The sequence below is a fragment of the Lissotriton vulgaris genome, chromosome 3_1 (assembly GCF_964263255.1).
Source record: "Lissotriton vulgaris chromosome 3_1, aLisVul1.2, whole genome shotgun sequence".
Taxonomy (NCBI): Eukaryota; Metazoa; Chordata; class Amphibia; order Caudata; family Salamandridae; genus Lissotriton; species Lissotriton vulgaris.
In genome coordinates, this window is record NC_141689.1 from 1,282,280,034 (window position 1) to 1,282,306,809 (window position 26,776).

Below are 26,776 nucleotides of genomic sequence, written 5' to 3' on the forward strand. Positions count from 1 at the left end.
TAAGTCTCTAGCCACCCCTAAAACTGCAAGTCTAGATAAAGATCTCTCAGTAGCAGCATGCAACCGCATCGCTACTTATTTCGGAGATAAAGTGTCTAAAATCTACGCCGCTTTCCCCGAAATACCTCATGCAGCGGAAGAGCCAATAGACCTAGCAGCAGAGGAAGATGATCGTAATCGGTTACTTAACTTAAATCTGTAGGTCTGTTAAATCTGGTTCTCCTCGAGATCCCGCACCCCCTAAAAGATTGTGTGACAGTTTGGAGACCTTGGAACCCTACATCAGGCATGTGCTAGATGTCTCCTTCCGATCCAGTTCAATACCTGAGGATTGGAAACAGGCTGTGGTGCTTCCCCTCCGCAAGAAGCCCAACATTAGCTTCGAGAATTTGGACAATTTGCGCCCCATCTCCTTGCTGCCTTATCTCTCCAAGGTAGCGGAGAAGGTGGCAAATAAACGGCTAATGACATATGTGGAGGAAGGCAACCATCTTCATCCTACCCAATTTGGGTTTCGGCCCCGTCATTCGACGGAGTCCGCCCTTCTGAGGGCTACCGAAGCCCTTAGGCAGGGTGCTGACGAGGGACAAACAATGGCGCTAATTTTATTAGACCTTAGCGCCGCGTTCGACACTGTGGCACATTCCATCTTGCTACAGTGTCTGGACAAGGTCGGGGTGAAAAGGGCAGCGTTGAAATGGATTTATTCATTTCTCACTGGCCGGGGTTTCCAAGTGAGGCAGGGTGACCACTACTCGGAGCGAATTCCTTTGGACCAGGGGGTGCTGCAGGGCTCGTCCCTGAGTCCAACACTCTTCAATCTTGATGTCGCTCCGATTGCCACCTTAGTAGAGAGTCACGGCCTCAGCTTGGTGTCGTATGCCGACGACACGCAGTTGGTCATCTCCCTATCGCGCGCACCCGGTCTTTCGGCGGACATCTTCAGAGCATGCAAGCAAGACCTGGCTGCCTGGATGTCCGCCAATTGCCTCAAGCTCAATGGGGGCAAGAACGAGGTGCTGGTCGTGGGGGGCTGCCAGTCTGCGTGGACGTCGGCATGGTGGCCATCTTCCCTGGGCCCAACACCCATTCCTTGCCAAAAAGCGAGGAATCTGGGCATTTGGTTTGATGCCGCCCTCACCTTTGGCCCTCAGATCAATCAGGTGGTAGGACAATGCTTTGGGACCCTTAAAAGCCTCAGGAAGACACTAAAGTTCTTGCCTGTGAGAGCCCGACAGACCTTGGTACACGCACTAGTCACATCGAGGATGGACTATGGCAACCTTCTCTATTTAGGAACCCTGGAGAAGAATCTCAGCCACTTACAGGTCCTACAGAACGCTGCTGCACGATTGGTGCTTAGATTACCCAGAAGAGCTGCTTCTGCAGCGGCTCTCCGGTCCTTGCACTGGCTCCCGGTCAGAAGTAGGGTAGAATTTAAAGCACTTTGCACGTACCATCGGATCATTCATGGGAAATCCCCTCTTCCTCTACAAGGACTCTTGACACCTTATGAGCCTCCCCGCTCTCTGAGATCTTCTGGCTCTGGACTCCTGGCTGTCCCTAAGGTATCCAGAGCTCGGATGGGGGGTAGATCTTTCAGATGCCTTGCAGCCGCTAGATGGAACAAGCTGCCCATGGCGTTACGACTAGAGCCATCTGAGTCAATTTTTAGAGCTAAGCTCAAAACTGCTCTATTCGCTTAGTAGGTGTGCCGTTTTGTATGGTCCAGTAATAAAGTAGCTCCTCAGCGTGGGGACACGCCGTTGTTGCGTCACCATGCGCTTTACAAAACCCCCAAAATAGAAAATAGAAATACCGTGTTGTCGGCATAAGAAAGCATTGGTATGCTACTGCCGTTAACCTTTGGGAAGTCATGACAATGGTCCAACATATACTTTTCCAGACCATTTGTGTACACAAGGAACAAAAAAGGGGCTAATATGCATCCTTGTCGTACACCCTCAGTTGAGGGGATAGATTTTGTTTTTCCCCCCCTGGCCCGAACCTTATGGCTACAGTTGTCGATTCATGCATTCTACGGAGCAAAGTGACCAAGGGTTCCTCAAAGCCCATATCCCCATCATTTGCCAGAGCTTGCTCCGACACACAGTGTCGAATGCACTTGAAAGGTCCATGAAGGCAAGGTAGATGGAGGAATTCCTTGCCTTCATGTACTTTCCTATGATTAATGCCAAATTCAGGCACTGTTCCACCGTCCCTTTACCTTTTCTGAACCCGTATTGGGAATTCACAATGAGGCCTACCGAATCGCCCATGTTTCCAATCTGGCTAAAATGACCCTACCCAATAGCTTACATGATGCATCAATTAATGAAATGGGGCGATAGCATCGGGGTCAGATCTATCGCCCTTCTTAAAAATCGGAACCACCACTGCCTCCTTCCATGATGCCGGGATACGGCCAACAACAACTGCCCTGAACACATTTAGCAGTAAAGGGGCCCAAACCTTGACATTATGCCTAAAGAAATCCAAGGGTATTGAATCAGGGCCGGGGGCTTTTAGTAATATGCCTTTCCTCAAGGCATCCTCCACCTCTTGCAAAGTAAGCAAGGAACTCAGGGACAAAGATGTTTGTGAGACCACCAGCTCCTTAGGGTCTTCCGATGGTTCCTGGGTTAGAATTCCATTTGGGTTAATAATTTTTCCAAAGTGGGATTCCCATGTTTCACCTGTAATCTGCATCACAATGTTATCCTTGCCATTACTCGTAAAACGGGGATGATTAATAACTTCCCAGAAAAGCCTGCTATCTTTTAATTCCGAGGCCTTCTCTAGATCTTCCCAGGCTAGGTTTTTTAAATCCTGCTTCCTTGTTCTAATGGCCTCTTTATAGGCCAATCGGGTCGTTCTAACCAGCTCTTTATCCCTTGGTTTTTGTTTTAATGCTTTTTTTAAGGATCTATGCGATGCAGAGCACACGGCATCGAACCATCTAGGGCCCATCGGTTTATTTTTCCCAATTGGTTTTTTGAGACGCTCAGCTACATGCCCACATAAAGACTCAAAATTCCCTATGACCTTTTCAGGGTTAGCTGTAGGTGATAGACATGCCTCATATTCGGAGCTATTCCTGTTATACTTTATAGGTTGCTCCCAGGCAGGATGTTTGGATTTAACAGGACAAAGCAGGGATAACATTAGAGGGTTGTGGTCACTGGCAGCATTTGCAATTACCTCAAGCTTGTCAACATAATGAAAATACCCACTAGACACAATTGCGAAATCAATAAAACTCATTGTGCCTCTACTTCCCTGAAAGGTTGGTATTGGGGCCAAATTTGGACCAACCCAGTATACATAGATCATTTAGGATAATGATATTATTTAAAGCATCCCCCTGGGGTGTGTGTTTGAAGTGTGTCAGAGGATGTTCATGTGAATCTTTCAAACCACACACATTCGAGTCCCCATGACTGCATAATGAGCAATTGAAATCTCCCACCCAGATGATAAAAAGTAGGGGTTGTTCACGAAGTGCCTTGGCTATTGCTTCCTCCAAGTTCGATATTACAGTTGTCTCATTGTCATCAAAGATATTATAATACCAGTTGATCAATAACAATGGTTGAGGAAACAAATTGACCAACATTAGCAATTGAAACCATGGGGTGTCAGCTATCTTAGATGTTACAAGTTTACATAATTTTAGGGAAATTGCTGTCATTATTCCACCTTTTGCCCTACCCGCTTGTGAGGGCACCGCTAGGACATTAAATGATTGAAAGCCATCGATATTCTGGGTGGTTCGGCTCCATGTCTCCTGAAGACACAAAATGTCATGATCACCCACATAAACCAACCAGGCCTCATCCTCTAATCTAGTAGCAAGCCCAGCGATGTTCCAAGAAATTAGACACAACCTTGATTCACATAGTTTGTCTCTGACTAATTCTGGTATTGCTACCAAATCTTGCCTTAGGGTAATTAAATTTAATTCACTTTCTTGGGTAATGCAAACCTCTGGGTCTTGAAGGTTAATAAAACGATTGCCACATACGGAAACATCCTCCATCAAGTTATCAATACAGCTTTCCCCATTCTCCCTCTGACTAGGCTCTCCTATTAACAAAACATCGCCAGAAAAATTTTGTAATGGTCAATCCAACTCCTCCATACCCACAAGTGGATCAAAACGATTTCCTAGGGCGATGTTACTTGGCAACCACCCTAGGTAATCATCTCCCTGAAATCTTAGTCTTGGGTCATTATACGGCGGTTGCAAAAAGTTGTTATTGTTACATGTTGGTCCCCTAGAGAAGCCATCACACTGGTGCCACATTCCCCAGTTGTTTTGGTTCGGCCATGCGGCCATATTTCCCCGAGTCCACCCAGGGTATGTTTCGCTATGAAAGCTCAGCCCGGAATTCTTATGGTACGGATTCGGAGGGACAGAGTTCAAATTAGGATAAAATTATTCCAAACCTGTACATTGGATATCTCCAACTCTGGCAAACCTTGGTTTACGACAGATCATATCTTTTACCCTAGTGTCCCTGAAATTAATCAGAATACAGTCCCCCTCTAGGTCCTTCTCACTTGGGCCCACCGAGGGGACTCTGCGCACACTGAGTATTTTTGTTTTAGAGTCAGGTGGAAGTGGCCTATTATTATTAAGCCAAAATGTTACTTTATTTTTTAGCTCCTGATTTGATTCCGTTTTATTAGGCAAAACTGGAGGGACTCCTGTAAGGATTACCATAAAAGGGACAGAGTCCGGGGGCAAATTTACGGGAGGTAATTTCTTTTTATGTGCTCTGTCACTATCGGCTGCAGTTCCCTGCGATGGTATTGGTTTAGGCCCAGAGGTAACTTCCTGCTTGGATGTAGTTGCCTCAGATGTTAACGCTGTGCCAGCCACATTTTGGCTTTGGGACCCCACAGTGACCACCACTGCAGATTTGGTGCGTGCTAATGGTACCGGTTTAGTCCGTACTAAAGGGACGGGTGCTACCTTAGGGTCAACAATTGCAGGTGTATCGGGTGCTTTACTTAAATTTTTCTGGCCCCCTTTTCTTAAGGTACTATTGGTGTTGTTATTATTATTATTATTGACCCCCGTCTCAGGTGATTTACTCTTATTTACCAGTCTTTCAAGAGAGTGAGTATTAAGTGAGATAAGATGTTCTAATTGATCTAACTTTAGATTAACAATTTGTGTTCTCTCTAAGAGGGGCAACAAAAGGTTCTGGACCAATTTCTCAATTTTCCCCAATAACTCATCATTATTATTAGTGTTGAAGGAAAAGATTTTCTGTCCCACATCACCTAAATGGGTTCCCTTTTGCTTGGGCACATTTGCCGAAACTCTAGGTGCAACTGTCTTAGCTAGCTTGGCTCTACTTCCCTTTCTATGATTCCCCCCTCTTTTGCGTTTATTAGGTTGCTTGTGTTCTTGCTCGCAGTCTAAGGCTCGGGGTTGCATAGGAGTAGACCCATTATTGCTCAGGTTACAATGTTGGGTACTATCCCCCATGATACCTGATGGTATAGGTACAGGAGTGGGTGTAGGTACTTCATCTTGGGAGCCCCCTAAGTCTTCAACCATAATTGGCTGGGAGTCTGAAATTACGACAAGAGTTGGGCTAGCTTCCAGATTATTATCTGAACTCTTATCAGGGGTTGGTGTTGTCTTATTGGGGGTAATTGTTGAACCAATTCGTCCCAAGGAAGAGCGTTTCCCTGTTATTAAGTCTAATGACAAACGTTTTCAGTAAGGGCAATTTCTTTTTCTAAAATCCCCGTTACCCGGGTTATAAAATCATCTAAAGTTCCAGTGGCTTTCCCATTATTCGTCTTTACAGTTACCTGCCTACCCTTCCCTCAACGTAAGGACATCATGTGAATATAAAAATTCGATTTTTTTAAAAACAGGTAAGAATGAATACAAAGTCTTAATACCAGTCAATGGAAGGAAGTCCTCAAACCGCCGATGAAAGAAAGTGGGCCCGACCCGACCTTGATCGTCCTTGGACAGCCTTAGACGGTCCCGCCCTTGTCCCGGGCTTCTCCCGGCGCACTCCCGCGCAGCGGGATCACGACCGCCTTAATATAGCAACAGATCTAATAGGTGGGTGGGCGGGGCCGGCAGGGAGAGCTGCCCAGCTGGTCTCGATGGGGCGCGCAGGGACTCCTGGTCCTCGGAGTCCCTGCTAGTGCTCGCAGCCCTGCCGGTTAAGAGATGCTGCCCCTTTCTGGATGAAGGATATCAGCAGTAAAAAACCGCGCTGCGGGACCCGCGAAGCGGGTCTGGCGAGACGTTGCAGCAGTTGAAATGCTGTCTCCACAAAGGGAAGGTGGGCCGTGTCAGCGTAGCGTCCAGGTGAGAACCCACTTGCTCGCAAAAGAAGGAGCCTTTTCACGCTGTTGGCGGGTGGGCGGGGCCGGCAGGGAGAGCAGCCCAGCTGCTCTCGATGGGGCACGCAGGGACTCCTGGTCCTCGGAGTCCCTGCTAGTGCTCGCAGCCCTGCCGGTTAAGAGATGCTGCCCCTTTCTGGATGAAGGATATCAGCGGTAAAAAACCTCGCTGCGGGACCCGCGAAGCGGGTCCGGCGAGACGTTGCAGCAGTTGTAATGCTGTCTCCACAAAGGGAAGGTGGGCCGTGTCAGTGTAGTGTCCAGGTGAGAAACCACTTGCTGGCAAAGGAAGGAGCCTTTTCACGCTGTTGGCGGGTGGGCGGGGCCGGCAGGGAGAGCAGCCCAGCTGGTCTTGATGGGGCGCGCAGGGACTCCTGGTCCTCGGAGTCCTTGCTAGTGCTCGCAGCCCTGCCGGTTAACAGATGCTGCCCCTTTCTGGATGAAGGATATCAGCGGTAAAAAACCGCACTGCAGGACCCGCGAAGCGGGTCCGGCGAGACGTTGCAGCAGTTGAAATGCTGTCTCCACAAAGGGAAGGTGGGCCGTGTCAGCGTAGCGTCCAGGTGAGAACCCTTTTTCCTTCTCAAAATGACACGGCAATTTAAGCACACATTCAGAGTCTTTTCAAAACCTGCAGTTTTAGATATAGTCTTCTCTAATGAATCCAATTTAGATTTCAAATTCTCAGACAAAATAATTGTTGCTCCTATATGCTCTATTTTGTCAATAGCTTCCAGTTTCACAATCTCTTGTTTTTCTAAATTCAACATTTTGTTGTTGAAGATGGAACATTCTGCAAGAGTTGGCATCAAACATATTCCAGATTTCTTCACAGTAATTTTCTGAAAAATATCCTCTGGCAAAACGTCTTCTTCTGGATATAAATTTGACAGTAATCGTGTATGTAAAGCTTCTTTCCCACGCTCAGTCACTTTCCCGATTCTAACATCTTGTAGAATATTCTTGTAATCTTCATCCTTCGGCTGACGCATATTTTCACGCCGCTCAGCATAACTGAAGTTTAACCATATGTTAACATTGCCAATGCTCCCTAGGCACTTCTTGGTATCTTCATGTGTAAGCAGTTTAAACACTGGTTGTCCTTTCACTGGTGTCAGTTGCAGAAGATCACCAAAAACAATGATGTGTTTGCCACCGAATAACACATCATACTCTGCTTTAAGAAATTCCTGCATTCTCAAATGCACAAAGGCAAGCATGACATTGGAAACCATGCTTACTTCGTCAATGATAAGAAGTTTCATCTTCTTCAACACTCTAGATACTTCACAACAAGCATCCCCAGATAACTTGTGGTATTGTAATTTGTTATCATGCTCCACTGGCAGCATCAATAGCCGATGCAAAGTAATCCCTTTAATGTTATGAGCTGCCAGTCCAGTTGGAGTGGTCACAACACAAGACAGCGAGGACTCAGTCCTTTTCTGCAGATAACATGAAATTGCTTTAATAAGGAAACTTTTTCAAGTTCCTGCTTCTCCACTCACGTATAGTCGGACAGCCTTCAACGACGTACATGAGCACTCTTTCTTCTCATGACTTAATCCATGCTCAATTTGGTTGGTAACTTCGTCATATATTTTCCTCTGCTCAGCGTTGAGTTGTCTTTCCAAATCTTCTAAGTTAACCGCACCCTCCTGAGCATGTGCCATGGCTCTTTCCACTTCAATCATGGCAGTGGCAGCTTCATTTTCGATAACTGGTTCTCCTAGTGGATCCTGACTCAATGAAACAGAATATTGACTGTCCTGAGAACTGTCTCTAGCAATCTCAGCTGCAATTGTTGCTTCCTGCTCGATTTCTGCATTCAACATTTCTAGATATTTTGGAAAAACAGGACATTCTATGGACTCCTTGGCTGCATTGAAAGAGTCTTCGTAACAGAGGAAATCCCCAAGCAGTTCCTCTTCTGCACGCCAAGGCTTGAAAAGTTGCAAAAGAGCTAAATAGAAAAACTCTTTTCTTTCTGGAGATTCGCAATCCAATTTTCGATGATTTACCAAATGACATTTTCTTTGCTTGACCAGACATCCCTCACTTCCAATTACAGCATACACTCCTTTATCAATATCTTCTTTGATGTTCCTCTTGAAAACGTAATTTTGAAGAACATCATACACACAAACATTCTCCAGGTGACTGCTTCTATTTGGATAATATGTATCCAACATGTTGGTCTTCAAAATATCTGTACTGTTTGGCTCCTTCTCCGCCAAATACTCAATTTCCCGTACAGGTTTCAGAACTAGATTGCGCGTTGCAGCAAGACCAAGACTTGCCCAAATGATACTCCTAGATTTGGCATAGAGACTTGCTGAAGATAACCGGTAAGAACATTCGTAAGCTCCGATTTCTCGATGCGACAACATCTTCAGACTGAAACTGTACAACTTCTTACTGAGACTCTTTTCGTGGCAAATATCCTCCCACATATCCTTCAATTCTGTCTTTTCTTTTTTGGTGATGTAGACGTCACATACCGAGCCACAGCCATACAGTTGTCAGCCACAAACTGTATATCCATGTTAGCATTCCACATGGACAAAATCACTGGGTTGTAGTCGTTAATGTACTTGGACTCTTCGTTTCTTTTCAAATTGTATGTGTTTTTGGGTGATTTCCTCGTCACATTATGTCGCAGCGAAGACATCAAATTGTTAACTCTTCCTTTTGATATCACCGACCGTGGAAATGCAAAACGACATTTGGTGTAGTACTTGTCCTTGTTTCTGAATTTACGACGACAGTACTTTCCACAACGATGGCTTTGAAACCGTAAAACTTGTTCTCTTAGACTTTTGTCTTCGTTTGTCTTTGGAACAGCACATGTAGCATACTGTTCTATGAAACTCATCACTAAGTCATCCGGATCTGTTCCAAATTTGGGTGCATCTTTGATCCATAGCAGCATATGTATATGAGGAGCTCCTCTTGCTTGATACTCCTTTCTCCAGAAGAAATCCAACACCTCTCCAAGAGGTGGATTTTTCTTGTTCATGATGAAATCTATGATTGAAGTACCTGCATACAGTCACTGGATCCAAAGAGCACAGTTCTCCGGGTGTCTTGAATTCGATATTTTCAATGTTTCCATTTGCCTCTCGTAGAAATTCAAGTAAGTCTTCCCAGCCATACTCAGCACAGCTGAGAGTGAGGAACCATGTGGGAGTTCCTAAGTTCCTCAGCATACATTTTAAGTCACCATGACGACGGTACCAATACTCATTAGTACCACGCTGACATGCCATCAGATTAATCAGGTGAGAATCCAAAATACTGTCTTGCACATTGACTTTATCCATAAAGTCCCTTGCCGAGATATTTCGCAGTTGTACACCACTTTTCAAGATGTGGTTCACTGCATAAGACAATACAGAGAGATCACTTTCAAACAGTAGAAGAAATAAATAGGGAATGCATTGACGAAACCTAGGATCTTCTGCATACAATCGTAAAGTCCGGTATTCTGAAGCAGGAATTTGAACAGGTCGCTCATCATATCGTCCTCCTCAACCTGTGGGAAATAACTGTGGGAAACACCGAGCTTCCAAACTTTCCTCTAAAACACTAATGGGACTCCCTTTGGCTTGTTTCATTTGAAACAAATCAATAGCATTCCCCATGACTTCCTTGGAATGCAAAGGATGAACAATATAATGTTCATATATTTCTTCCTTTTTAGAGGCTTCTACTTTCTCAATTTGTCCAGGACACAAATCGCTGTCCTCTTCTTCACTTACTTCCTCTTCTGCAACACATACATTCTTGAAGTACTCATTATTTTTTATCAAATACAATGTTGCCTTTTTGACTTTCCTAACATCCACTAAATCTTGCCAGATTTTCTTACTCTTTGTCGGAACACCATTAACTATGATAACCGGAGGTTCCTCTTCCACTTTCTCTACTCCAATTGTATTAATGTTTTTCTTCAAATCCAAAGGCAAATACACAACCCTTCCCTTTAATCCTCTCTGTAAATCTGATGGAGGCAACTTCCCTGTCTTTGGCTCCATTCGTACAATAGCCTGAAAGGGATGGACACTTTGAATCAAAATAGATTCATAAGTATTTAAATCCTTCAATTCAGAAGGAATGTCATCTAATTCCAGATTATTATAAACCGCTCTAGCAGGCATCTGGTTTTGGTTTAATTTGTTATAGCAATAAGTACACATACGTTGGTCTGTTCCCAAATCAAAACAATTTTCTACCATCAAGTATGTGACAAAATCCTTCCATTCACTATTGTTTTCCATATCACTTTTTGCATATAAATCCACTAACTTAGTCTGATTCTTATAATAAGTCGGTCGACAACACACACAAGTAAAATCAGGCCTCTCACATGTTTTCACCATAAACGTGGAAATTTCCTTGTGAAACTCATGTGTACTGAAAATCTGTACACTGTCTTCCACATTACCTTCTTCTAGTGGTTCATTATCAACATTGTTCTCTTTACCAGCAAAGTAACAGAACTCAATTTCTTGACAAATATTCTTCACATCTACTTCAGAACCATGCAAAAGAGCTCTGCTTAATTTTTTAAGCATAATTGCTGGACTCTTAGGATAATACAACATTCTAACTAATTTCCTCACTTTATTATGATGCACTGCTAGCATCCTGAAATGATGAAAAACACTCTGGTATACTCTCCTAGAAAGACAAGCCAGTGAATGACCATGCAAACCTGTCACTTCTCTCACTCTGCAAGGATCTAATTCTTGCAACAACTTTATTTTTTGTTTTAAACTTTTCTTATTAAATGTCCGTATAAAATCACAAAGCAAATTGATGGAATTCTGTTGCACACTGCAAATAGAACTACACTTCCAGTTGTACAATGGTCCCTTAGGACGTCTCCCTAAAACCTCATCACTTAACACCTCTTCTGCATCTGCAGACACAAGTATTTCTTTTTCAACTGGACGACCATCTTTTACCTCATATGCTCGACCACTGCTGTCAACTGAATGCACCAAATCATTGTCCTGAAAATAACTCTCCTCATTAAAAAATGCCTCACTATTTGAACTATGCATCCATTCTCCTAAGAAAACTTCACAAAAATTATTTCAATTAACTTCTGTCTTCCATCTACTATTTGATTTGAAAACATAGATTACCTTGTTTAGTTTCCTAATTCTATTAATTACCAAAATAAATAACTTTCTCTTAATTTCAAAAGCCTGATCAATAATTTTCTCTACATTTTTCTTTTTCTTATAAAATGCCACTTTCTGTTGACCTTTCTTAAATTGTTTTAGCAAATTGACAATTACCCTGTTGCGGAACATTCGCCTACGAATGTCCCTGCATGTATTTTCCCTTCTACTGCCATGCACAGAGTTATCTCCTGCTCTAGCAGAAACTTTTTCGACGGACCTTTCCTTTCCAATTAAATTCGCTCTCTTTTTCTGGACTAAAACTTGTTCTGTAGTTATACTTTTGTTTCTACAAATGTTTCTAAGGAATGATTTCGTTCTCTTACCCGGAGCTTTCTTCGTGCGTTGAGGTGATTTTAATGTAGAGGACTGCTGCAAGCATTTAGTAATCTGCTGTCTTTGACGTTTCGTAGCCTTTCGGATTCTATCCTTAGACGGCATTGTCTAATTTCTAAATAATCTGCAGTTGAATCTGTGGTAAAATATAACAAAAAATGTTATTAACCACTATTACCAAACAGTAAATCAATAACAGTAAGAATTTGATTCAGCAACGCTATAAAGATGATTCAGTAAAATGTTCTTAATTTTACTGTGATAGTGATAGTATTACAGGGCTTTCATGCAAATGACTGCCTACCCTGCAACAAAAAGCCCACATGAAACTTTACGCACATTAAATTGTGTACTTACCTGCAATATTCCATATGCCAGTGTTTAGGTCCCTCCACCCTGCCCCTCCCCCTCCCCGCCTGCCTGCCCCACGGTAACTCCCTCCACGACCCGCGGCTGCTATCTTGCAACATGGTGCATCTTGTAAATCTCTCCTGCATTATAAAAGTGACGCAACAGCAGCACAAAAGAGGCGCACAACCATCATAAATCTGCCCCTAAGACTTTAAGGGCCAGATGTAGGTCGGTCGGTAATGGCCGAAAATCGGTATTTTCGGCTGTTACCGACCAGTTTACAAAATTTGGCATGTAGGGGGCAATATTTTACCGAATCGGTAAAATTACCGAATCGGTAATTTTACCGATTCTGTAAAATAAAACATCGGTAAATATACCGATATGAAGCCACCCATATGTAGGTGGGACTCTTCAGAGCCTTAACGAATCGGTATTTTACCATCAAAACCAATTTGATGGTAAAATACCGATTCAGGTGTGCATGCACATGTGTGCATGCACACCTATGTCATGTGACAGGCAGACCTGCCTTTAGGGCAGGTATGCCTGCCACATGGCACCTGTGCCTGTTTTGGGGGTGCCAGAGGGTGTCAAAGTGACACCCCCTGCACCCTTGTGAATTCTTTCATTACCGATTCGGTAAATACCGAATCGGTAATGCCTAATCATTCCTATGGGCTTCAAAGCCCATAGGAATGAATGGGCATTACCGATTCCGTATTTACCAAATCGGTAATTAAAGAATTGTTAAGGATTCGGTAACGAATCCAGATGTTGGGACCTACATACCATTTACCGATTTTGAAATACCGAATCGGTACAATTCGGTATTTTAAAATCGGTAAATGTTTTTTACCTACATCTGGCCCATAATGATTGATTCAGAATGACGATAAGGTGTGGACTATCTAGAAGTTTGTTTGAGGTGAGGCCTACTCAGGGTTGCAGATGAAATTTAGACTTGTTGAAGAGTACAGAGGTGATAAGCCATGTACAGGCCTACCAAAGAAGTGAATCATGTCCACTGCACTCTTGAACAAAGGCCGGACCTCCGCTATCTCCCTGAACATGACTAAATATCATCTGCACAATGTGATTTGTAATGTCAGGAAACACAAGTGATATAATTAAAAAACGTAAAAATATTTTTGCACATTTAACAATCACATCACCTGTATTTCTTCAGCTTACTTATCTCATTACGCAGATGTAGTCTACGTCCTATGTAGAAGCACACCCTATCAATACCTAATTTACCCAAGCACACATGGGAGCGTATTTACAAGGACCTTGCTCCAGGGGAAATGTCTTAAATTAAAATTTGAAAAATTACATTAAAGGGACTCAAAGGCCTTGTAAATATGCCCCAAACAACCTATGAAACACTAGCAGTACATATCAAGAAACCTAATTGATTTCAAAAAACGTTTTTAAACCTTTTATGTAAAACACTTATATACCTACATTCATGGGGAACTGACTTAAAATGCCCTAATACACATGAAAACGTTTTTTTTAAGGTACTTGCACCTTTTTTTCAATAACTTTTAACATGGCTATGTAACTCAAACAATCAAAATCAAAAATTTTCAAGCACACATGGGGCGTATTTACAAGGGCCTTGCACCACGGGGAAAGTGACTACAAATGACCAGACACACATGGGGACGTATTTACAAGGCCCTTGAACTAGGGGGAAGTGACTTGAAATGGCTAAGCACACATAGGAGATTATTTACAATGCCCGTGCAACACTTATGCATCATTTTTTACATGTACACTGTAGAGCAGCATGGGGCAATAACAACACAGATGCATCATGCATCTGTTCCGCAAAAACGACGCATTGCAGGAGTCACATCACAAGTAAATACATTCTCATAATTTTTTAAAGCATTCCTTTTCCATAAAAACGATTTTCTGATCATAATTTGAAAACACAGCACAGCTCCTATGTACAACCACACCTTGTCAGTACTAATACTTTACATTATCTGCAATTATAATTGGTAAAAGAATGCAAAATCGTCTTTGAAAGCATAATGCAAACACTTGACTCAAAACATCATTTTAAATACACAGCTGGCTTTCTTATTTACGCAAAAAAGCATACTAGTCTTTATCTAAAATATAGAAACGATAACTCACCTTTACAAATTCTTTTTGAATTTCAAAACAGTCTCAGAAACACACCAATTTTTCTTTTGCAGAATTAAAGGTATGCACTCGGGAGGCTGCAACCAACAAAGGCAATGAAACGCTGATATTCCTCACACATATCTCTGATGTCAGCCAATCAAAACTCTTCCCTCACTATTTTCAAATCAACACCCTTCCCTCCTCTGCCCTTTCTGCCCCTTTTCCATAGCAACTACCGCCTGCCAGACCTCTCATGTTTACAAGTTCATACAACAATGTTTCAAATGAACTCTGAACTCTCAGTACATCTGCTAATCCACTGCAATGTTTCATAACATCATTTTTAAATAACCATTCAAATTACATCTTTCAAAGAACACATCCATGCACCCTAACTTTCTGTTTTCAGCAATGGAAATACACCAATCACTACTTATGAATCATTTGCACTCAAACTTCACAGTTTTTTTTCATTACAAACTTCACTATTTCAACTGCCATTTCATTTCCACACTTCATCTGACTGCAGCAAAAACTCCTCTCACCATGTTTTCTGTCTGGATTCTTGGACATAGCTACATCCACTGGGCTCACAGGTATGCTGATAACATAAATTTACACAACCTCAATTTACAAAATGTGGAAATCAAATGGATTGGCCGAAGAGGATTGAAATGTCACCAATTGATACCATTGGTGAAAACATTTTTACATTTGCGAAACCCTGACCTCATAATAGTGCACTGTGGAGGAAATGATTTGGGCACTTTGACTGGGGTAGGTCTGGAAATGCTCTTAAAAGACACCTTTGAGCAATTGATGACACTTTTTCCTCAAACTGCCTTGGTATATTCCAACATATGCCAAAGACAAAAATGGAGGTGGTCCAATCAATTTTGTCCACAAATTGAGAAATCGAGGAAGCATGTAAATGAGTCTGTTTCAGCTTACATGAGAGACCATGGAATGGGTGCTATCTACAACAAGAACTTGCGTTACTATAAGCAAGATATCTTCAGAGGAGATGGCGTGCATTTCTCAGATGAGGGGAACAGAGTTTTCATACTAAATTTAAGAATGTGTATTGGTTCCTACTTATAAGTACCTAGAACTTACACAGAACCCAAAAGCTCTTTTCAGAGCTACCTTAACTTTATTTACTCTTTTGAAATTTCGAATGTACCTTTTTTCACTAATTTTCATTTATGTTCGCTTCCCGGTTCGCTGCCCGGTTCGCCTACCGGCAGCTAACCACTCGAAAAATTCAATTTTTTTTCTCGACATATATGAGCCTCCTCAGCCACCCTCAGAAAACCCAGGGGGTCAGGATACGTCTAAAGTACCCCCTTCTACCCATTCTGAACATTATTTACCCTCCATCTTGTATCTCAATTCTACCGAAACACAAAATGAAGGACTCCCGTAACGCTGCAGGTTCGCGTACCGGGACACGCACTGAAAAGCACTCGCTCAAAAAAGGTGGGAAAGTAATTTACAGAAAAACCACTGGAGACACTTTCATCATTTAAACATTAGCTCATACTACATACCAATCGCTACCATTTTCACAAATTTGGTTGGAATTCCATTTAGCCATTTAGCATGTAGAACTCTCTAAAATCCCTGAGGTAAATTACTTCACAAAACATATCGGAAGTGTTGGAATTGACAACCAATTAAAATATTACTTTCAATTTCTACTATTATATCATGACATTTGATTGGTTATGTACCTGAATATATATAAACAAAGAGAGAGAAACACAGCCATTTTGACTACTACTTCTTGAAGTGCATATCAACTACATTTCAACTGATAACTTCAAGTTCTATTTAAAAGGTAAGATATTATTTTAAAAACTGAAGTATGTTCTGTACTGTAAGCTAATTAGGAAAACATTTTCTGATAGTTATATTCTATCACTCTGTAATACTTATATAATAAAATAGACCTCTCTGTTTTAGTTATGGATGGAGTTAGACTTGTCTTGTATAATTCAGAATTGACTTGGAGTTTATTTCATAATTTTTTTCATATTTCTACTTCCAGTTTGATACCATACACTGCCCAACGAAAAAATCACTGTTTAAAAAACCAAACTACCTGTCTGTACTTAAACCCAACAGTGCCCTATCTGTACTGATATATTTTTTAAAAATTCATTTTACAGCATACAAAAAGGACAACAGAAAAATAACTTGGAAATTGTTGCAGGAACCAAAACAGATTCAGAAATTGACCATGAATTCAATGATGATTCACGGAACAATGAACTTCTGCAATGTGTGGAAGCAGTAGATTTCCTACTGGAAAATGAAAAAAAAATGATAATGAATTATTAGAATTTCTTTTACATTTTGAAAAAGAATCAGAAAAATAAATTTTTATTTAATAATTCAAAAATTGTTTGACACATTATTCATTTTTATATGTAGTTTGTAAACTAGTAGCAAATTGATTATAATGTAAAGTCAGACTTTAAATATACTGTGCAACTTTTTTGTGTTACATACTGAGTTTGCTCATAGTTACTTCCTTTCTTCCACTATATTATCTCCAATGTGTATTTAACATCTCTTTATCATCTCATACCTCCATATTTTTTCGGCTTTCCAGACAGACTATGGTATGAATTCCATATACCACAAAAACTTCAGAAACAACTTGCAAGATATCTACAAAGGAGACAGTGTTTATTGATTTTTAGACTCTGCATTGGTACCTACATGTTGCTACGTAAATAAAAAAAAACAAAAAAAAAACAACAAAACGAACAATCAATAAACATACAATATTTTAAAAGTCAATCATTCTTGTTTCCTTATAGTACGCTCCCCGGACCGCTTTCCGGTGCGCGTACCGGGCCCCTTTTAAAGCCTCCACATCAAACATAGGGGGTCAGGGAGGATCTACTATGCCCCCTTATGGTCATTTGCCCCTTCGTTTTGGCCTCCTCTTGTCTCTCGATCCTACCGAGAGACAAGATGGCGGCCGCTCCGGACTGTTTAGAATGTTGACAGACACCGGAGAGCCATATGGCCGGGATGCCCGTCACCCCCTCCCAACACAATCCCCAAGGATGGGAGAAGTCGGACAGGTTGAACTTTTGGAAGGCGGGAGGGAGTCACCCTCCCGGCCGTATATATTAAAATATGAAACAAAATTTAAAACATTAAATAAAAGTTTCATAATCATGTACAATTTTACATTTATTACATTTCGATGAAGACATGTTCTTTGGCTAACCTTAACAGATCTCTAATACAAAGGTTTCCTAGCTGAGTCTAACATCCTGCAAATGCATACATTCTAAATTAAAATTGTACATCCTAGCATTAAGGGCCAACGGCAAGGTCTTAACCGGTGTCAGATCCCTACTACCAAAACTCTCGCCCTCACGGTGTGAGTGGCACATGCACAGAGGACTCTACCCTTGTTGCCAACTGTAACTTCCCTTGTCGTGGTGGGGGCCCCCTTTCCACTCTACGCCATCTTAGAGGTCGTCTGAGTTCCCATGTGAGGTATCTGTAGGAAGGACAGCGTGGACTCCCCCCATCCCCACACTCTCTATCCGCCGTCGCGGATATCCGGCCCCCGGGAAATTAGTAGGAGGGGCATCTAGCCGCCTCCCCCCCTGGGAGGGGCCTATGGCCCCCGGGCGCTCCCATCCATTCTGGGTGGCGCCCCCCTCTAGGGACCTTAAAATTACTGCTCACCGATCATGACCTTACTGCCTGACCAAAAATAAATACGACAGTTGTTTACCTACTAAGGTCAGTCTGTAAAATGTTCCAATGCTTTTCCAGGCATTTTCTTACCTCATAGGCCTTGTTGCTGTACGTGGTTACAAATCTAACCTTCTCATTACTTTGTGTTAAATCCTCTTCCAGTTCACCTACCAACAGTTCGTTCCTAGTCCTTATTTTTACCTTAGAGCAGGCTGTGGATATACATTGGTCACTATATCCTCTTTCTTTAAATCTTGTTATCATGATTTTACATTCTTTCTCATACTCCTCTACTGTACTGCAATTACGTTTTGCACGCAATAGTTCCCTGTACGGGATACTCTGAATAAGACTTCTGGGGTGACAGCTCCAAGCATGCAACATGCTGTTCCCTGCAGTTGCTTTGCGGTGCAATGAGGTTTCAATCTTACCATCATGTACTTTTAGCATAACATCCAGAAATTCTATTTGGGTTGGGTGCACTTGGTGTGTGAATGATAGGTTCAGTTCATTGGTATTTAGATCTTTAACAAAGGTATCTGCCTCTTCTTTGGTACCATCCCACACACAGAACCCATCGTCAATAAATCTCACCCATTTCTTCACATGTTTACTATATAGAGTATGGGGTCTGACAAAATGCTCTTCCCACCACCCTAAGTAAAGGCACGCAAAACTTGGGGCAAAACAAGTGCCCATCGAAGTCCCCATTAGCTGTCTGTACACCTGGTTATCAAATAGGAAGTAGTTTTCGGTCAGGCATCTGTAAATCATACTTAACAGTACCTCAGTGTGCATCAGGTAGGAGATGGATCTATTGCCAAAAGTAGTATCTACAGGCTTTCAGGCCTAAATCATGAGGGATGCTTGTGTATAAACTTGTAACATCTAGACTTAACATCAAGTAGTCTTCTTTCCACATAAAGTCCCTCATTGTCTTTAGGAAGTCACCTGTGTCCCTAATATAGGATGGTAACTCCTTCACGTGATAAAAAAATCCGATAAGGGGGGCAATGTGGTGGTATGGGGGAGAGATAGATATGTGAACGAAGGTTTAAGACAGCTAAGTGATGTTAAGCAATATGAGAAAAGCTCCAGACTATGTTTCGAAAAATCAAACAGCAAATATCAAGAGGAGTTGTATGAATGGAAAATCAAGGGTTTGTTAGAACAAAATGAGTATGACTATTTGTATTGCAAGTACCCAAAACTACCGGTATTGTATTTATTACCAAAAGTCCACAAAGACAAAAATGATCCCCCAGGCAGACCGATAGTGTCATCTAGAGGGTCTAATCTTGAGAACACATCAAGGTATGCTGATTATTTTTTGCAGCCATACGTGAAGGAGTTACCATCCTATATTAAGGACACAGGTGACTTCCTAAAGACAATGAGGGACTTTATGTGGAAAGAAGACTACTTGATGTTAAGTCTAGATGTTACAAGTTTATACACAAGCATCCCTCATGATTTAGGCCTGAAAGCCTGTAGATACTACTTTGGCAATAGATCCATCTCCTACCTGATGCACACTGAGGTACTGTTAAGTATGATTTGCAGATGTCTGACCGAAAACTACTTCCTATTTGATAACCAGGTGTACAGACAGCTAATGGGGACTTCGATGGGCACTTGTTTTGCCCCAAGTTTTGCGTGCCTTTACTTAGGGTGGTGGGAAGAGCATTTTGTCAGACCCCATACTCTATATAGTAAACATGTGAAGAAATGGGCGAGATTTATTGACGATGTGTTCTGTGTGTGGGATGGTACCAAAGAAGAGGCAGATACCTTTGTTAAAGATCTAAATACCAATGAACTGAACCTATCATTCACACACCAAGTGCACCCAACCCAAATGGAATTTCTGGATGTTATGCTAAAAGTACATGATGGTAAGATTGAAACCTCATTGCACCGCAAAGCAACTGCAGGGAACAGCATGTTGCATGCTTGGAGCTGTCACCCCAGAAGTCTTATTCAGAGTATCCCGTACGGGGAACTATTGCGTGCAAAACGTAATTGCAGTACAGTAGAGGGGTATGAGAAAGAATGTAAAATCATGATAACGAGATTTAAAGAAAGAGGATATAGTGACCAATGTATATCCACAGCCTGCTCTAAGGTAAAAATAAGGACTAGGGACGAACTGTTGGTAGGTGAACTGAGAGAGGATTTAACACAAAGTAATGAGAAGGTTAGATTTGTAACCGCGTACAGCAACAAGGCCTATGAGGTAAGAAAATGCCTGGAAAAGCATTGGAACATTTTACAGACTGACCTTGATATAGGAAAGTCAGTGAATGAATCCCCACAAATTACCTTCAGAAAAGGGAGATCAATAAGGGACATGGTAAGCCCAGCTAACTTGCCAAGATTGTCACCTATAAAAACAAATCCCATATAGGATTTTTTATCTGTGGCAAATGTAAGGCCTGCAAACATAGTAAAAATTGCAAATCAGTCAAACTGTCAGCCAATAGCAAACCATTCAAAATCCAGAAACACCTTTCATGCGAAACTGAATACGCAGTGTATGCCCTCAGATGCCCCTGTAACCTATATTATATAGGGAGTACAGTACACAAAGCAAAAAAAAGAGTACTGGAGCATCTGAGGGCCATTAATCACCATGATCAACAATATCCAATTGCTCGCCATTTCCACAACGAACACAACCAAAACACAAATTTATTATCATTTGTGGTATTGGACAACATACCCAAGAGAGAAAGGGGTGGCGACAGGGTAAAAGAATTACGAAGACTGGAATCCAGGTTCATAATCGGATTCCAAACCATGTTTCCATCAGGGCATAATGCAGATGAGGGACTGGCATCTCACTTAGGTTAATAACAGTGCTAGTGCCACATTTTGATGTATAAATGAATCTTGCTGTCTTTATTTGAATTGCGGAAAGAGAATGTTTTTAATAGTTTTTTGCAAAAATTGTTGAATCAAGATTTTAATAGATATACTCTCTTATTTTCAGGTCACATATGAATCTGTTATTCACTGCGGAGTGCGTGAACACGAATGAAAGCCACAAGTTGAAAGTGATCAAAGGTGCATTAAGCACAACGTGGGACTAATCAATTTAATTTGTAACTCTGTTAATTTGAATGGGTAAGCCCACTGGGGCGCAATGAGTTAAGAGACGTTTTTGATGTACAGTAAGTCACACTCAATGTCTTGACAGCAAAAAATACATGGTTGCTATGAGTTGATTAACATATTGCAAGTAAGGTGGCAATTTTGCCCACTGGGGCGTTAAGGCATGTCTAGGTTAAACGAACTGATCCGTATCACTAGACATTTTCTGAATGAATTAATTCAGTCACGAAAGAGTTGCTGCAAATAATCGACAGCGATATATGAATTTTGTTCAAACCTTTGGGTGATGTCGAATTTAATTACCATGAATTATGGGAAATGTAGTCCTGCAATCGCGTGATAAAATGTCACTTTTCCGTGAATGGCTATAAATAATGAACGTAATGAAATGAACAACAATGTGACAACAAGCATGTATTGTAATGAAAAAAATGTGATGTAAGACATGAAGTAATGTCGGATAAGAGAGTATGTTTTCACTGTTAAGATGTCACATGCACAGGTCACATGACTGAGTTTCCGTTTTCTTTTTTGTATATATCTTTAATTGAAAGAACACAACCTGTCACTCGTGAGCAAGCGGCGAAGGCTGCGAAACGCGTTGGGTGTTGTTGCCGAATAAATCACTTTAACAAGCAAAATTGGGCCTTGACTTTCTGTCGCGTGCAAGGAAAAGACAGTGTCTTCTTGGATATATATATATATATATATATATATATATATATAATATATATATATATATATATATATATATATATATATATATATATATATATATATATATATATATATATATATATATATATATATATATTACCTACTGGCGGTCGCCAGTAGGTATATATAGTTAGGATTTTTTCTCTATATGATTTTTGAAAATTCTATGTTTAATAACTTTGGCGTTTGTGGACGGAATTTGCTGAAATGTTCAGGAAAATGGAACATTTTGTTTCTGAGCAGCCCCTGACAATTTGGGGAGGTTTCATCAAGGGGGGGGCCGAGAAAAAAGGGGGGTCCCAAAACGCGTTTTTCCCATGTTAATTTCCATAGGGCGGTTGGCCCTCACTTTTAGCTCGAACGGCTGAATGGATTTGCACGAAACTTGGCAAAATTGTAGGGACTGTTAGCCCGATGTGCCTTTGCTAGGTCTCAATATATGTGCTCCAGTGGATTTTGAGTAATTTAGGTTCAAAAAAAGATATATATCTGGGCGGAGCCTAACCACACATCTGATCTGATTGGCTGTCAGCACTTCATCCAAGAAGTGTTGGCAGCCATCTTGGGACCAATATACATGATAGCACCTCATTAAAAAGCATTGTAGTTAATAGAGGGTTTTAGGACTTTAGTTACATTATAAATCATTTGTTGATGGTACCATACTCGTTTTAGGAATTGTGGTGGGTTCTAAGGTGATTTTACCATGTGAAAAAACCTTCTGCTGTGATATCATGAATATTGTTTGAAAGAAAACTAATATCTCATGATTTTCCCACAGTGGTTTGGAAGGGGATCTATAAGCTAAACTGAAAGCATATTTTCTGTAAATTCACATTATCTTTCTCAGTCATGTGAAAATGAAGTCTGACATTCTCAGTAAAACATGTACATCCAACAAGGACAGAGACTGTCAGTTGATTCCTTTGTGTTCTACTGCAGCCTCCTAGAGTGTTCTAAAGAACAACTAGAGCGCTAACAGTCCTACTTATTACAAAGGTATGGCACACCTGAAGCCATCTTGATTGGAATAAAGTGGTAACTCTTAAAACATTTAATTTAAAAAGAAACAACATGAGGGGGTATATTTTGCCATAGAAAGTATGATTAGTGCTGCAGAATGAAAAATTAGGGCACATTTTGAGTGACTTCTCAAATCCTTTTCTATTTCATTAAAACATTCTGACATGCAGTCTCCCAAAATGGCCACCAGAGACAAAAGAGCCCAAATGTAGCACAAATATCACCCAGATGTAGCCCAAGTATAGCCCAATGACAGAATGTCCCAGAGTGTTCTAAAGAACAACTAGAGCGCTAACAGTCCTACTTATTACAAAGGTAAGACACACCTGAAGCCATCTTGATTGGAATAAAGTGGTAACTCTTAAAACATTTAATTTAAAAAGGAACAAAATGAGGGGGTATATTTTGCCATATGAATTATGATTAGTGCTGCAGAAAGAAAAATTAGGGCACATTTTGAGTGACTTCTCAAACCCTCTTCAATTTCATTAAAAAATTCTGACATACAGTCTCCCAAGATGGCCACCAGAGACAAAAGAGCCTAAATGTAGCCCAAATATCACCCAGATATACCCCAAGTATAGCCCAATGACAGAATGTCCCAGAGTGTTCTAAAGAACAACTAGAGCGCTAACAGTCTTACTTATGACAAAAGTATGGCACACCAGAAGCCATCTTGATTGGAATGAAGTGGTAAGTCTGAAAACACTCAATTTAAAAAGGAACAACATGAGGGGGTTAATTTTGCCATAGAAAGTATGATTAGTGCTTCAGAAAGAAAAATTAGGGATCATTTTGAGTGACTTCTCAAATCCTCTTCTATTTCATTAAAAAAATTCTGACATGCAGACTGAAACATGCACTTTGAATACCAGCAGCAGACGTCCCTGGTGAGCAGTAGCTTTACTACAGTGATCTAATGTGCAACTAGAGTGCTAACATTCAGAATTTATGGCAAATGTGTGACACATCTGAATGCCTTCTTGATGGAACCAAAGTAAACAAGCATTGAAAATGCAATAGATCTCGCCCTCGTTTAAGTTAAAGCCATTCTGTTTGTAATGAGGTGGCTTTTTAGCTTTGCTTTTATTAGTATTTTTTCAACTTTTATGTAAATAACATGCATCTGTATGCATATAAGTATATGTATGCATGCATTTATGTTTGTATTTATATAGATATACAGATGATATATGTTTATATATGTATGTATATATATATATTCACTGAAAAAACCATAGGCTATAGACCATATATAGTTAGGAATTAGCATTTACAAAACCTTGAAAATTCACTGAAAAAACCATAGGTTATAGACCATATATAGTTAGGAATTAGCATTTACAAAACCTTGAAAATTCACTGAAAAAACCATAGGTTATAGACCATATATAGTTAGGAATTCGCATTTACAAAACCTTATTTTACTCACACAAAACCATTGAAATTCCATATATAGTTAGTTGCACTAACTATATATCGCGCACCCACAATCCACTGCTGATGATGTCACATATTACATCATTCATGACATGGTCAGTGACATCACTGATGACATCACTGATGACATCTCAAATGACATCACTGAGGACATCACTGATGACAGCATCCAGTGACTGTATGTTTCTGTAAAGTTAAAATATGTCTTACATAATGAAGAATGAGTGGATGTAGAAGTGTCTGGATGAAGGATTTAGTAGGTGCATGACTGACTGTATGAGTGAGTGATTAAATGTGTCTCACTGAGTGCATGGGTTAGTGACTAAACTGTCTTAATTTGTGCATCATTATGTCTGTTGTTCTGTAAACTGTTGCATGTGTTGATAAGTAGCTATATGAGTAACTATATGGGTTATTGATTGGTTGCCCAAGTATTTGTATGGGAGACTGAGTGTGTGTGTGGGTGGCTGGGAGGTGTATGACTCTGTGCATAGATGTGTGAGCAGTTGATTCACTAGATGTATGGTTTCAAAAGTGCATGTGGAAACAGCTGTATGGGCGGTTGACTGTGTGCATGAGTGTATTGGTGAGTGAATGGATATCTCAGTGCTACATGTCAAAGTAAGTACATATGTAAAACACAGTACATGTGAGAGTTGACATATATAAATAACTGTGCATAAGAGCCAGTGAATGTGTGAGTGGCTGTATGGATCATTGTGAACTTGTATCAGGGATTGTATAAGAGAGCAAATATGTGTTAGTATATGTTTGAATAAGTAAAGTTTGTATAACTGTATAGTTGAGGAAATGGAGGTGTGATTGATTCTTTGCATGACTGACTAGGTGTGTGAGTAACTCCATGGATGAGTGACAGTCTATGAGTGTCTGTTTACACTGATTGTATCTAAGGTTATATTAGAGTCTGAAGAGGTTCATCGTATTATCACATGAATTATATCATCAGTGATGTGATCAGTAATGTCAAATGAGATGTCATCAGTGATGTCATCAGTGATGTAATTTGAGATGTCATCAGTGATGTCATTTGAGATGTCATCAGTGATGTCATCAGTGATGTCACTGACCATGTCATGAATGATGTAATATGTGACATCATCAGCAGTGGATTGCGGGTGCGCGATATATAGTTAGTGCAACTAACTATATATGGAATTTCAATGGTTTTGTGTGAGTAAAATAAGGTTTTGTAAATGCGAATTCCTAACTATATATGGTCTATAACCTATGGTTTTTTCAGTGAATATATATATATATATATATAGAAAGGCTGTTTTGCAGGTGACTATGGACATCACAGCCTAAAATAAGACAATTTCCTAATCCACTGGGGTGATACTGTTTTAAAAGGATTACAAACGCTGGGAGCAGCGCACTCGCGCTTAATACAGGACTCAACGCACCAGCAGGCTCTGGGGGAGTCAACGCCCATCGGGGCAGGTGCTAGTGGTTAAAAAACTCTTGGCTCCACACAGCGCTTACACAGCCTCTGAAGAAATGCTCGGCGAGAGCATGAAACGCGTCAGGCTTTATTGCAACAGGACTTTGCCTTATCACTTTCTGTGATGTAAACCTGCCAATAAAAACGTGATTTATACCTTCCTGCCTGTGGGCTCTTCTGAATGGGGATGACTCTTACGTTGGATATATATATATATATATATATATATATATATATATATATATATATTCACTGAAAAAACCATAGGTTATAGACCATATATAGTTAGGAATTCGCATTTACAAAACCTTATTTTACTCACACAAAACCATTGAAATTCCATATATAGTTAGTTGCACTAACTATATATCGCGCACCCGCAATCCACTGCTGATGATGTCACATATTACATCATTCATGACATGGTCAGTGACATCACTGATGACATCACTGATGACATCTCAAATGACATCACTGATGACATCTCAAATGACATCACTGATGACATCACTGATGACATCTCATTTGACATTACTGATCACATCACTGATGATATCATTCATGTGATAATACGATGAACCTCTTCAGACTCTAATATAACCTTAGATACAATCAGTGTAAACAGACACTCACAGACTGTCACTCATCCATGGAGTTACTCACACACCTAGTCAGTCATGCAAAGAATCAATCACACCTCCATTTCCTCAACTATACAGTTATACAAACTTTACTTATTCAAACATATACTAACACATATTTACTCTCTTATACAATCCCTGATACAAGTTCACAATGATCCATACAGCCACTCACACATTCACTGGCTCTTATGCACAGTTATTTATATATGTCAACTCTCACATGTACTGTGTTTTACATATGTACT